General features: G+C 43.3%; 1 protein-coding gene across 1 annotated transcript in view; it reads left to right on the forward strand.

Annotated features, from left to right (window-relative positions):
* The first annotated feature begins 1,008 nt into the window (after positions 1-1,008).
* LCP1 (lymphocyte cytosolic protein 1) overlaps positions 1,009-14,912 on the forward strand; it is a 103,994-nt gene continuing 90,090 nt past the window's right edge. The window contains exon 1 of the mRNA XM_030200505.1: positions 1,009-1,124. The gene's annotated coding sequence lies outside the window, so the exon portion shown is untranslated. The remainder of the gene's footprint in view (positions 1,125-14,912) is intronic.

The raw sequence follows: 14,912 nt of genomic DNA on the forward strand, positions 1-14,912 counted from the left end.
ATGTTTCTATAAGAAAGGGAGGGTGAACAGTATGGGTTTGCTTGCTGGTGACCACGAACTGGAGTGAGTATGTTCCGGAAACTCTGAACAAATAGAAAGAAGACAGTGGACAAAAACTGGATGTGCTGTGATGTTTTACTAACCCATTCCATCTTCCCCTCTTCATTTTCCATACATCCTTTTATGAATTTAAAAGCAAATACTGCTGCTGTAGCCTAATCAACAATTTATTTGAGTATTTAGAACATTTCTTGACAAGCTTTCGGGAGCTTATACCTCCTTCTTCAGAACAGGATAGAATAAGCAAAAGACAGCATTAGCAGAAAGTATATGTGAACCATTAAAAGCGTTCCAGTGATAGACAGAAGGGAAAAAGTGTGTGTGGGGGTGGGGAGGAGAGGTCCATGTATAATCATCAGAAGATATCAACTTACTGAATGCTTGTTTTATGTTGATTTTATTTATTTAATTTTGGTTTTGTGCATTGGAGTGGACTAACACAGTATCTACACTACAGGTCATTTTCCTTGGGCAATGAGTATGATTCTCAAAATCTCAGGCAAAAATATATTGTTTAGCCTGGTGAAAAAGGTTATTGCTTGAAACTTATCTCCTAAACCTTAGTTCTTCATATTTCAGTGAACTAATACAGGGCCTGCTCCACTTCCTTATTTGAACTGTATCTTAGCATAGAGCAGATAAAAAGAACACAATAATGTGTTTAGTGTGAAGAGAGGGAAGGAGAAAGGGGGCTGATGTGGCAGCTGGCTCTCCATGTGTGAAAAAGAGAACACAAGCAATTTTGTATCTGCAAAGAGAACATTTCAATAGGGCTTCAGAGGAAGTGGTAAGAGCTATATGTATATTTCACTATGACCTGCTCTGTGAGTAATCAGGTGATGGAGGAGGGTAGTGGTTTAAGAAGAGAGTGACTTATTGCCAACAAAATTTCCTTATAAAGACAAAATCTCTCTCTCGCTGTTGGGTGACGCTCTATCACTCTAGCTACTTCCTTCCTTCTTGCCATGTAGTGGAGGTTGACAAGTGGCATTCTCAGATCATACAGGAGGGTCTCCTGAGCTTGCTTGATCCTGCAACACCTTGTCGTCTGAAGCTCGGACCAGGTAAATTTTTAAGAAAAAATCACAAGCTTTACTCCCTTTGTGATCTGGATATGATTTATTCCACGTTCATTATCCTGATGGGCCCTTGGCTGCTTTGTAACTCCTGAAAGTTTACGGTATCTGATTGCGCCCATCAACCATGGAAGATGAAGGGGCTATTGCAGCAGTTTAACTGCACAGGAAACTTGTGGTCAGTCAGTGCAACAGCAGAGAATAAGTGGCCTACCATGAGTTCCTAAGAAAGAAAATGTGTCTGAGCCATAGTTTTAGAGTTTTTCACAACTTCTCTTTTTTTTGAAAAGTTATTAGTGATCTGTTGTATGTTTAAAATTAAAAAAAAAACATGAGATAATTATGACATGTAGTTTGAAATGATTTGATCCAAGGATAGCACTCTAAGTTTAATGTTGGTATAGAGTTTATCCTTTCCACTGATGCCCGCAGAACTATGGACTTTATTTTATAAAAATTCAGAGATGTAAAATGTATAGGCTGGATTAAATCCAGTGGGATGCCCTTGGAGTAAATGGCAATTTTCTGTCAGGTTATACCATGTTGCTTGTCAACCTAGAATCTTTTGCAGTTTGCTGCTTTTTCTCTTCTGCAGCTGGGGTGGAGGTGAAGGTCATGATTAACACCAGCTGGTTTTGTTTGTTTGCTTTTAGAAAATTCGCACTGCAGTGATCAAATATTTCCATCATTTGGTTCATTTAGGGGTCCTTAGAGTGCCCTTACATTGGGTTTTTCCCAAGTTCTAAGGCATTTTTACTGCGGCTGTTAAGTAGCCGATATTCCATTTTTGCATTAAAGCCCATGTGCTAAAGTTGCCATTAGCGCATGACCATTAATAAATTACCGCATGAGTACTTCTGCCACCCATTTTGTGGGCAGTAAGGGCTCATGTGATAATCCTGCACTAACTGATTGGTGCAGGAATGTTCCTGACACGCCCCCTCTCCCCCCAAATTTAGCATGCGTTAAATTGGCAGCTACTGCAGGACACCTGAGCTCGTTCCACAGTACATCACATTAAGCTGTGTTAAGCGTGCAAAAGGACCCTTTAGGTACCTCACAAATTTTGGAGGACTGAGGCCCACTAGTGTACATACCAGTGGCTTTTCATTTCTTCAGATAGTGATGGTGCAGGGGGATATCAGCAGGGTTATTTTTTTTCAAGTTTGTTTTGTCTTTAATAACATGTAGTAGAAATGAAACAAAATAGAAACCCCCAAATTTCATTGCATGTTTAATGCGCGTTAATAATGTGTGTGCGTTAACCATGTATGTGCCTATAATATACCTATAGGCACCTACACGGTTAGCGCGCACGCTAATTGTAAGCGTGTTAAAAATGCTAACGCGCCTTAGTAAACAGGGCCCAAAATGAATCAAGCCTATTTTGTTGCATTTTCATTCAGTGAGATTGGATGAATACAGATCTTCAGTTTTCTATATTGCTGGACCCAGACTGTGGAATTCTTTTCCATATAATATAAGAGCCATACAGACTATAGGGTAGTTTAAAAAGGATTCGAATACCTTTTTAGTTCAACAGTCATATGGCGTAATCTGACCTGAAAGAGCTGAATTGAATTAATATCATCTGGGGGGCACTTTTACTAAGGTGTGGGAGAGCTAACGCGTGGGTAGCATGTGCCAAATTTGCTGAGCTAGCATGTGCGCCTGGCGGTAATTGTGAGTTTGGCTTGCGCCGAATCCCACAGTAGATTTTCTACAGAGGGGGGTGTTCCTGGAAGTAATCAGCTGTTGGCGCTCGCTGCATGGTTACTGCGCGATTAGCATGTGAGCCCTTACTGCTAAGTCAATGGGTGGCGGTAAGGGCTTAGGCCGTAAATAGGTGCGTGCTAGTTTTAATTTCAGTGCACACCTATTTCCCGGCCCATTAAAAGAAGCCCTTTTTCCCAGCTGTGGTAAAAACAGACTCAGCGCACGCCCAAAACATGCGCTCACACTACCGCAGGCCACTTTTTACTGCGGCCTAGTAAAAGGACCCCAAGTTATGATGATGGAACTGGGACGTGGATTGAGGTTTGATAAGATGCTGGGGAATAAATTTATTATAATGATGTAAGAGCTGAGTAATGCTGAATTGTTTTTTGTTTCGTATTTTCTGAATGTTCTGTTTTTGATTGTGTACGTTTATTGCTGTCCGCTCAGAATTTTATGATGGTGCAGAATACAAATAATATAAGGAGGTCTTTTACTAAAGTTTATTAAAGTTGTTTGTTTATCCCATTGTCTGTCAAGCCTTCTTCCTTTTCCCGCTTCTTGTTTTGCTGCTGTTACCCCATGGGACTTGTTTGTGTTCAGTTACCTTTTGGTTGTGTTAGTGTGGTCACCATGCTAACTGAAAATGTGCTCTATATGTTCTGTGCATATGGCAAAATATTATGGGCATCTACACGGTTAGTGCATTCTAAAAATGCTAGCGTGGCTTTGTAAACAGGGCCCAGAGTGAGCTTCGATGGCCAATAGTTGGGGAGTATGTCCAGTGCTGGGCAGACTTCTACAGTGTGAGCCCTGAAAATGGCAAGGACAGATCAAGATCAAGAACATATGTGTTATATTGCAACACATGCTATGAGTTTACCTTATTAGGTAAACTGGATGGACCTTGCAGGTCTTTATCTGCCGTCATCTACTATGCTACTATCCCCCCTGTTCTTTTTTTTTTTTTACCATTGCTTGTCTATGGGTAAAACAAATACCTTGTAAATAATGCACTAAGGAGCCCTTTTACTAAAGGGTTGCCATGCAGTAGTGGGCTTGCCACGCTACAAATCAGAACTACCTCAGGCCTAAAGTGGCCCCTGGCACCAGTGCATGGCATTTCTGGTGGTACTGAAAATTCCAGAAAAATATTACTGTAGGAGGTGGTAATCGGGCAGCATAATGCACTGCCCGGTTGCTGCTGGGTTAGCGTGAGGGCCCTTAAGGCCACCTAAATGGGTGGCGGTAAGTGCTTCCCCTGAAATGGCTGCAAACTTACCACATGGGCATTTCTTTTTTTCAGACTTTTTACCCGCTGCGGTAACAAGGGCCTCAGTGCATGCCAAAAAGGACCGCTGCTGCTGCTAGTTCAGAGCCCCTTTTATTGCAGCTTAGTAAAAGGGCCCCTCAAGGGAGTTAGGCTTGCAATTTAAGCTCACAAACATGGATGCAGCCCATCTCTAGGACGGATGATTAGACTGCACATTCTTGCCATCAGGAAACACCTGCAGAGTCAGTGAGGCATTAAACCTGGACTCTTTGCAAGCCTGCAAAGGAAAGTAAAAGAAAAATCCTTGTTATCAGAGCTCATGTAAGTGAGGCACAAGGAAACTTAGGAGTCCTCTTACAAAGCAGCGATAAGCCCAATGTGGGCTTACCGCTCACTAAAAGGGAAGTACAGCTGGTCTACCACAGCAGCCTGGCGGTAGTTCCCACCCCCAACACAAGCCATTTCCAGTGCTACAAAAATATTTTTATTTTTGTAGCACCGGTGTGTACCTGGCGGTAATCAGGCAGTGCCACATGATGCCCGGTTACCGCCGGGGCAGCATGGGAGCCCTTACCGCCACCTCAGTGGGTAGCGGTAAGTGCTCCTACCCAAAATGGGCACGCAGCAATTGCTTCACTTGCCGCACATCCATTTCTTAAAAAAAAAACTCTGCCTTTTACCTGCTGTGGTAAAATGGGGCCACAGTGCGAATCAAAACATGCTCGGATGCCAGCGCAGGCCCCCTTTTGCTGCAGCTTTGTAAAAGGACCCCCAATGTCTTGTAAAACACCCCTACATATATGTGGTAGAATATTTTGAGTCTGATGCAAGCTTCTAAGATAAAATAGATCCAGCAGCAGGCGTTGTCCTTCCACCTTGCATCCAGTATGATGTGGGTATAACCTTGCAGATTAATAAGGTTCATTTGGGGACATTATAAAATGTGAAGGGGCATTTTCGAAAGGATGTCAAAGTCAGAATTGGACTGTGCAAAAAGAAGCACAAAAGGGCCTTAAGGAATGGAAGAATCGAGAGTCCTTTAATCAATAGACCCGACACGGGCTGTGTGCCTGCGTGAGGGGTATAACAAATAAACATTAAAATACAATGGAAATAAAACATAAGTAATAAACATTTATCAAAATGTAAATATGAAATAAAATAATAAGTAAAAAAAACAATAATAATACACATGCTGGTTTTGATAAAAACAAAAAATCTTTACATAAAACTCAGAATTGGGACATCCTGCTCATAACATCCAAAAAAGTCCACCTCACAGTCATTTTTGAACAGGAAATATGTTGGGGGTTTCTGTTCGAAAATACCTGAGAATGTCCAAAATGCAGGGCTGGTCTTAGCAAGTGCGGGGCCCTATGCAGACCAATTTGATGGGGCCCCATCCTAGCCCCGCCCCCACCCTAGCTCCAGGGCCAGCCACCCCTCCCTCTGAGCTCCAGGGCAGCCACCCCTCCCTCCGAGCTCCCTCCGAGCTCCCGGGCCATCCCCTCCAAGCTCCAAGGGCCCCTCCCCCCAGGGCCCCCCAGCTCCAGGGCTCCCCCTCCCTCCCAGCTCCAAGGCCTCCCTGCCTCCCTCCCAGCTCCAAGGCCCCCCACCCAGCTCCAAGGCCTGCCCCCCCCGAATTTAAAAAGTTTACCTTGTCGACGTCGGGTTACAGCGGCCAGCAGGTAGCAGCAACAGTGAAAAGTGTGCGAGCTGCGAGCAGCTCGCATGCTTTTCACTGTTGCTGCTACCTGCCAGCCACTGTAACCCGATGTCGATGAGGCAAACTTTTAAAATTCAGAGGGAGGGGGAACTGGAGCTCGGGTGGTCGGGTTGGGCGAGTTCAGGCACGCTGCACGGGGTCCCCTTGAGCATGAGGTCCTATGCGGGCGCCTCAGTCGCCTTGCCCTAAGACCGGCCCTGCCAAAATGAACAGCCAAATAATGAACACCAAAAATCCAAGGACAAGGACATCTGTCTGGCAGCATTTTTTTCAAAAATGGCCACACAGACATCTTTGTGGAGCAGAGGAGCAGTGGACTGTAAACCAGGGTACCCAGGTTCACATTCCCCTACAACTCTTTTATTTTAAATGCTGAGCCCTCCAGCAACAGGGAAATACCTACTGTACCTGACTGTACACCACCTCAATAGCCTTCAGGTTTACAGGTATCAAAATATTTGGGTACAGTAGGTATATGTCTGTTTCTGGTGGGATCACAATTTAAAGTAAAAAAAAAAAATGAGAGAGAGAGAGCTGAACTTGGTTCTATGGTTCACAGTCCACCACTACACTGACCACTAGGCTACTCCTCAGATCTACTTTCTGCTTTGTTCAGAATGCCCATAATACCTGATGCTGTCATAGAGCATGGCATTCCTTTCTAGTTTCATTTTCAGGGGAGAGGGAGGGGACAGCAACCGCTGGGGGATTAAAGAGGGGCCATGGCTTAATCCTTCCAGTAGTAAGCTGCTCAATCAGAACTTTTTTTTTTTAACTCTGGACATGACTGAAACAGGTCTACAAAGAAATGTCCTTCTTTTTAGACAAAGGCGTTTCTTCCCATTCGGTTACCTCTGTTGGACATCCTAATTTTGAACCCACCCTCATCCCGCCCACAATACTCCCCATTCCTATTTGGATGAACTGCAGTGTAGGACCTCCAAATTTTGCTGTTCCAAAATTGCAATTTGGACATTTTGGGCAGATGAACTTTTTTTTTTTTTTTTTGCCATTTTGAGACATCCATGTGCTTTGAAAATGAGCCCCTTGGTCTCTGAAAATGGATTCAGATCTCTGCTGCATGATGCATTTTGCAGACTCTGATGTTAACTCTAGACATTTCCTGCTCCCCCACCTCCAAGTACATAAATCAGATAACAGTCTAGGAAAAGCAAGTACTTGATGATGCAGAATGTAAGAAACTCTCACATTCTTATGTTTGAGAAATGTTTGACATTCAAAATTACACTTTATTTTTCATTTTTACCTGTTTGCTACCATCTTTGACCCTCCTTTATCCAGAAGACGTACCAGGGAGGCTCTGAGACCCTCTCTAGTCCAAGAGTTGAGGGAGTATGGGGGAGGGGACAAGTGTCTCCTCCAATGTGTATCCATTTGGATACAGAAAGTGAAAGTGCCTTGGTGCTTTGTAGCTTTTACTATATGAGACGTGGGGTAAGGAATAATATATTGTAGAGGAATATATTCGAGTTATTCCCCAAGTTTTCCACGTCATCACTGTGACCCCTGACGCAGGTGCTAGTCACCGAAACACGGCCCGTGTCGGGTCTTTTTGTCAAGGCTCATTCATTAAAGAACTGTGTTCCATTTGTAAAGGCCCGTGGTGCTGTTTTTTTTGTTTGGACTTTAGTTTGTTCTTCGTTCCCTCTCTTTTGTTATATTACCTGTTTGCTACCATCTTTGACCCTCCTTTATCCAGAAGACCCTCTCTAGTCCAAGAGTTGAGGGAGTATGGGGGAGGGGACAAGTGTCTCCTCCAATGTGTACGCTCAGCATCATGTGATCCAGGAGTGGTCAGCAAAGCTGTGCACTCATCTTCCACCACTCTCTGGGCCTGAGCCATCACCTCTGCAGCCCACCTGGCACCAAATAGACAAGGGATCCCAGCACCACTTACATCACAGTTCCTTTCCCTCCCCTCCCCCCATACTCATTCTGAATATTTTATGTATGTGTATCCCATTGTCTATGAGAAGCTGTTCTCCTTTCCCTTCACAATACCTTTGTGGTGATCCGGGTGCCACTGGTTACAGTTCAGAACTGTTTGTGTCTTTAGAAGTCTTATGCTTACAAACTGCTGGGCTGCAGCTTGGCTTGGAAGAAAAGCCTCAGCATTTCCAAAAATATTTTGATGATTGAAACAAAAATATTGCAGTGCAAAGCGTTTTACATTTGTTGCTGGGCAAAATGTATAATCTGATAAGTGTTGCTTTCAGAAAAGGAAAATGCACAGTTCTAAAAAAAACCTGGTGTTTTTCAAAACCACACATTGTGCAGCATTTGGTTTAGGAGTCAGACTTTGCTTCATGAAATCTTTTTAATAAGAAAATATTTGCACTTTAATGAAACCTGTTATTTATACAGCGGGACCACTGTGAATGGCCTAGTTCAGCAGGGTCCTGGAGCACCCCTTAGCCAGCTGGGTTTTCAGGATACCCACAATGAATATGTATGAAATAGATTTGCATTTAGTGGAGGCAATAACCAGACTGGCTAGGGTATAGCTTGCCAACTGTGCCACAGATCTTAATTGGATACCCAACAACAAGGGTAAGGGAAGCAAAGGGGGTCCCCTCTGAACCTGAAGATGGGGAGGAGCATAGGGGATATAATCACTGGTATAAATATTAGTATTTTAACAACTAAATAACACTGAAATGCCCTGGACATCACCTATCAAGCAGATCTGAAACACCGAACAGACAATAATTAATACTGAACAATATATTCCAGTCAATATAAGAATTCTGTAAAAAATACTGTACACAAGCCTTTTAATCTGCATAGAACCCTTCTTCAGAGGCCACAGCATAGATAATACTCACATCTGAAGACGGGATTTAGGTGGAGCCAGGAGCTCAATACTTTTGGATAATAATTGCATTGATCTAGAAAAGGTATTAGAAGGTGGCAACCAGTGCAGTTGCCCTGGATCCTAGGCCATAGTAGGCCCCATGACTGCATCAAACTGATGGAGACATAGAGGGGTATAATCGAATGGCGCCGGCCATCTCTATGGGCAGCCAACTCCGTGGCCGGCGCCATAAGTGGGCGGAGCCAACCGTATTTTCAAAAAAGATGGCCGGCCATCTTTTTCTTCGTTAATACGGTTGGGCCTGGCCAAATGTCAGAGCTCGCCGGGTTTGAGATGGCTGGCATCGGTTTTTCCTCCATATACACCTAGTGGTTATTTACAGTGAATACATACATTTGATATTGTTTGATGGCATCAGTTTTCGGCCATAATGGAAAATAATGCCGGCGATCTCAAACCCAGCCAAATCCAAGGCATTTGGTCATGGAAGGAGCCAGCATTTGTAGTGCACTGGCCCCCCTCACATGCCAGGACACCAACCGGTCTTCCCCGGTTTTGGCCTATAATGGAAACCGAGGACACCCATCTCAGAAATGACCAAATCCAAGCCATTTGGTTGTGGGAGGAGCCAGCAGTCGTAGTGTACTGGTCCCCCCCCCCCCCAGAACACCAGCCAGGCACCCTAGGGGGCACTGCAGTGGACTTCAGAAATTGCTCCCAGGTGCATAGCTCCCTTACCTTGTGTGCTGAGCCCCCCAAACCCACTCCCCACAACTGTACACCACTACCATAGCCCTTACGGGTGAAGGGGGGCACTTACAGGTGGGTACAATGGGTTTCTGGTGGGTTTTGAAGGGCTCACATTTACCACCACAAGTGTAAGGGTGGGGGGGGGGATGGGCCTGGGTCCGCCTTCCTGAAATGCACTGCACCCACTAAAACTGCTCCAGGGACCTGCACACTGCTGTCTTGGAGCTGGGTATGACATTTGAGGCTGGCATAGAGGCTGTCAAAAAATATTTAAAAAGTTTTTTTTAGGGTGGGAGGGGGTTGGTGACCACTGGGGGAGTAAGGGGAGGTCATCCCTGATTCCCTCCGGTGGTCATCTGGTCAGTTTAGACACCTTTTTGAGGCTTGGTTACAAGAAAAAATGGACCAAGTAAAGTCGGCCAAGTGCTCGTCAGGGACGCCCTTCTTTTCTCCATTATCGGCTGAGGATGCCCATCTCTTAAGCACACCCCAGTCCCGCCTTTGCCACCCTGCTGACATGCCCCCGTGAACTTTGGTCATCCCGTGACGGAAAGCAGTTGAGGGCACCCAAAATTGGCTTTTGATTATGCCGATTTGGGCGACCCTGAGAGAAGGACGCCCATCTCCTGATTTGTGTCGGAAGATGGGCACCCTTCTCTTTCGAAAATAAGCCTGATAGAGTTGCATGCTGAAATCTAAGCTTATTCCATAGCAACGCACGTAACTTAATTGGCTTAACAAGCTAATCAGAATTGATAACAGCACTTAACAAACAATAATGAGCACTAATTGGCAATAATTAGAATTTACGTGCATAACGTGCTAAGCGTATTCAGTAATGTACTGTACCTAGGGGCGTGGTCATGGATGGGGAATGGGCATTTCATTGGTGTTCCAAAATGTGCATGCATTGTTATAGAATATGGCCCTCTGCGCCTAAATCGATATGCCGGGATTTATGCCATGTTTTCATTGGTATAAAATGGAAGTGTGTAGATTTAGGTACTAGGATATCAACTAAGCATATTCTATATATTGTGCCTAAATGTAGGTGCTGTTTATAGAATACGCTTAGCCAGAATTGTTTTCCTTGTTGATTTTTTAGGCACCATATATACAATCTGATCCTTTGCGCCTAACTTTGGGTGCGAACGTTTACACCTGCCAAGCTAGTGTAAATGATGGTGCCCGACTGATGGCAGTTAGGTGCGGAAATACAGGTCTTCTATAACATCACTCCTATATTCTGGGAACACCCATGACCCGCCCATGCCCCTCCCATGGTCACACCCCCTTTGGAGTAGCATTCTATGAAATTTAGGCCTGCATATTAAGGAACTAGGCATAGGACAGATCCATGCGTAACTCCTGATTACTGTCAATTAAGTGCTTATTAACTCCAGTAATTGATTGTTAGCACCTAATTGCCTAATTAGTTTACATGTGGATCTGGGATTCGTGCCCAAATTTGGGCAACCTATACAGAATCTGGGGGATAGGGGTAGATAGTGATGAGGTAGCAGACCAAATAAACAGTCTGTGATCAGTTTATTAAATTACTATAAAACATAGTTTAGTTACAAACCAATGCCTTATGTGTTTAATACATTGATCACAGACTGTTTATCTGGTCTGCTACCTCATCTCCACCTTGGTGGATCTGGGAATCTATCAAAAAGCTAACTAGTTGAGTAAGTTTGGATTCATAATTAAATGAGAGTAACTACAGTAGAACGCCGATTATCCGAACACCGATCATCCAGATTTCGAATTATCCTGACCCATTATCCACCAATATCTTCCCAGCCAATCCTTGTGGTCTGGGCAGAGAAAAGCTCTGCCTTTCCTTTTCTGGCCCTTTCCAGACTCACACGCAGCAGAAAAAAGCCCTTTCTGTCTTGCTCTTGTGGGGACGTGGCAGAGGAAACAGCCTTGCTATCGCTGCTTGGAAATGGGAAAAAAAAAAGCGAAAAAGGCATGTTTTGTCAGAAAATTGATATTGTGGAGAAATTAAGAAAAGGAGTGTCGGGAAAATTTTTGGCAGAAGAATATAGTGTAGGAACATTAACCATATCTGACATAAAAACACAAAATGATGCTATTGTAAACTGTTTTTGAAAAAGATGAATGGAGTTGTTCCAGAAAAACTACGAAAAGGTCACCTATTGAAAAGGTAGATAAAGTTCTATATGTTTGGTTCCTGTAAAAAAGATCCTTGGGACACCCAATTTCTGGGCCACTATTAGCCAAAAAGGCAATGTTTTTCACTAAGCAGCTTCATGGGGATTCAGACTTCAAAGCCAGCACTGGATGGCTTCGAAATTTCAAGCACTGCCGCGGAATAAGGCAAATGAAATCCATGGTGATAAACTTTCTGCAAATTTACTAGCAGCTAGTGACTTTGTTCTTCAATGTAATGATATTATCAAGAACTATGACCCTGATTGTGTTTTATAATGCAGACAAAACAGGTCTGAATTGGAAATCACTACCCCGTAAATCAGCTTCATACAGGAAAACAAGGAGATGTCATTGTATTGTTGGACAATGCACCTTCACATCCTACAGCTGAAAGCCTAGCGCAAGAGGAAGGTAGATTCAAAGTGCTTTTTTTGCCACCAAATGCGGCATCTTTAATGCAGCCAATGGATCAAGGAGATTGTTTCATTGAAATGACTTTACAGGAAACAACTGCTAAAAAAAACTTATTTGAGCTGATATTGAAACTGACAGTGGCATGATCCAATTCATAAGAGAATTGAACATAAAAGCTTGTTCCTACATGGTTGCTGACGTTTGGAATCATGTTAAAAACCAAACCCTGAAAAACGCGTAGAACATAATTCTACACAAACCTGAAAGACCCGGAGAGTGAGAGGAAGATTGTGTCCTTGAAAACAATTATCCAGATTTATGATTATCCGGACCACCCTCTGCAGAGGACAGTCCGGATAATTAGCATTCTACTGTAGATATATGAGAGTAATAAAAAGAGTAATGAAATAGATCTTGCATATGTAGCATCTTTGACTGATGAAGAGGCAGCTGAGGCATGAGCTGAATGCCCATGTGAAAAGAGTCGCTGCTGAGGTCACTGATCCTGTCTAAGCAGATGATTCTGTGATACTGGTGAAAGTTCTAGACACAATGGACTAGATTCTATATATCATGCCTAAAAAATTGGCGTACTTTATAGAATAAGCCTAAATTTCTGTGCAGTTTATAGAATAATCCAAGCACCTGTCCACACGACTAAATTTAGTTGCCTGTAGTTACACCAAGTAAGACTTGGTGTAAATTCTGACACCTAAATTAGGTGCAGACCGGGTGTATTCCAGGGGCGTATCTGCGTGGGGCCACAGGGGCCTGGGCCCCCGCAGATTTTGCCCTGGACCCCCTACCGCCGTCAACCCTCCCCGCTGCCGTTGTTTACCTTTGCTGGCGGGGGACCCCAACCCCCCGCCAGCCGAGGTCCGCTTGCCGCCTTTAAAGATATTTCTTCAGCTGGCGGGGGACCCCAACCCCCGCCAGCCGACCCGACGTCTTTAAAGTTCTTCTTCGGCCTCCGTGGCCGTGCTGTAGTTGACTGTTCAATCCAGTTCGGAGTCTGACATCCCAGCCATGCCCCCTTTCCAACTATATGACTTAAAATTTGTGCTCATCACATTATAGAATATTTATTTATTTATTTGTTACATTTGTACCCCGCGCTTTCCCACTCGAGGCAGGTTCAGTGCGGCTTACATAGTAATGGATTACAAGGTATTGCAGAGAGAGTACAAGCTGTGGTATAACAGAATAATGATGGAGATATGTAGATAGGTGGGATGGGAGGGTGATAAGGGGTAGGAGAGACAGGAGGGAAGATAGAGATAAGCAAGGGGTAAGAGGATGGGAGAGGTCATAGTTTGAGGGACAGCATAGGGAGAGTTGGTGGAAGACGTGGTCTAAATCTGTCTATTCTGTCTATTACATGGCGAAATGATTTCCAGTAGATCTAGAAATAAAATCATTTTAAAAAGCAAGATTAACACCTAAATAAGCAGGGGTAGATCCATGCAGTGCTTGATAGGTCAAAGCTGATACCTTAAATTGAAATCTTGTTTCTAATAGTAGCCAATGCAAATGAAATAACAAAGGAGTAATATGATCATATTTGTCTGCTGCAAAATAACTCTTGCTGTTGCATTCTGTACTCATTGTAATTTAGACTTCAGCACCTTTGTGCAACCAAAGTAGTCTAACAGTTAGTGCAGTGGGCTTTGGGCCTAGCAGCCTGGGTTCAATTCCCACTATAGCTCCTTGTGACCTTGGGCAAGTCACTTAACCCTCCATTGCCACAGGTACAAAAGCATAGATTGTGATGCCTCTAGGGATGTCTGGGGGACCAGTCTGTTGAAAATGCTGGCTCCTCCTTCATAGTAACATAGTAAGTGACAGCAGAAAAAGATCTGTACTACAGTCCATCCAGTCTGCCCAACAAGATAAACTCATATGCGCTACTTTATATGTATACCTGACCTTGATTTGTATCTGCCATTTTCAGGGCACAGACCGTAGAAGTCTGCTCAGCACTAGCCCCGCCTTCATCCCAAAGGCTTGATTTTCAATGTTTTGCACTTATTTGGTTTGGGGGTTTTTGTTTTCGAATAACGACCAAAAAACAAAACGTCCAAAGCATAAAACCTTGTTCAAAACAGTATTTAAAAAAAAAAAAAAGAAAAGATGTTTTTCTTTTTCAAACACAACCTTCTTTCCTATTCGGATTTTGGACTTTTTTGTGCAAAATGTCCAAAGTCGGATTTAGACGTCATATCAAAAATGCCCCTCCACGCTTCCTATTGTAAGAGCTTATTATGTATCTGTACCAGGGAGGGTGATGATTATAAGACACTGTATTTGACCAATTTTTTGGAGATTTCGCTTAAAGTAATAACCCAGAGCATAGCTTTGGAGTTGGCATTTGCATTGGAAGTGGACCATAATCTTGTATTGTGTTTATTCTTCAAGTATATGCAAGAGCAGTTTTTGGGATCTGTAATTCGTATTTCTGGACTTATCAAGAGCAAAGCAGAAGAGAAGTCCAGAGTTCTTGGCCATTAAGCCTTGAACACTTGCGCTTGGTGTGAGCTTTTTGTTAATATTTCCCTGTAATTGTTTTGTTCTGTTTGAGGGTAAATCATATTTATTTTTTGACCAGAAATAGCTCTTAGAGTTTGTGATATATCAAGAACATATGAAAGCTTTGAATGTAACTCCACAGGTATAACTGCTGATGTTGGCTGTGGGATAACCTCCCACATGTCTTTGGCATGTATTAGGATTTGATTTCCTTGTGGTTATTTTTCAGTAGAAACCCACCCCCTTTAATATTGTGGACAAACTAGTAAATTTTTATTTCCAATATTTCTTATTTCCTAGATATTGTTGCTATTTTTCTTCTTACTTTTGAATGTGATTATAAAATTGTAAGTT

This window comes from Microcaecilia unicolor, chromosome 4 (assembly GCF_901765095.1).
Source record: "Microcaecilia unicolor chromosome 4, aMicUni1.1, whole genome shotgun sequence".
Lineage (NCBI taxonomy): Eukaryota > Metazoa > Chordata > Amphibia > Gymnophiona > Siphonopidae > Microcaecilia > Microcaecilia unicolor.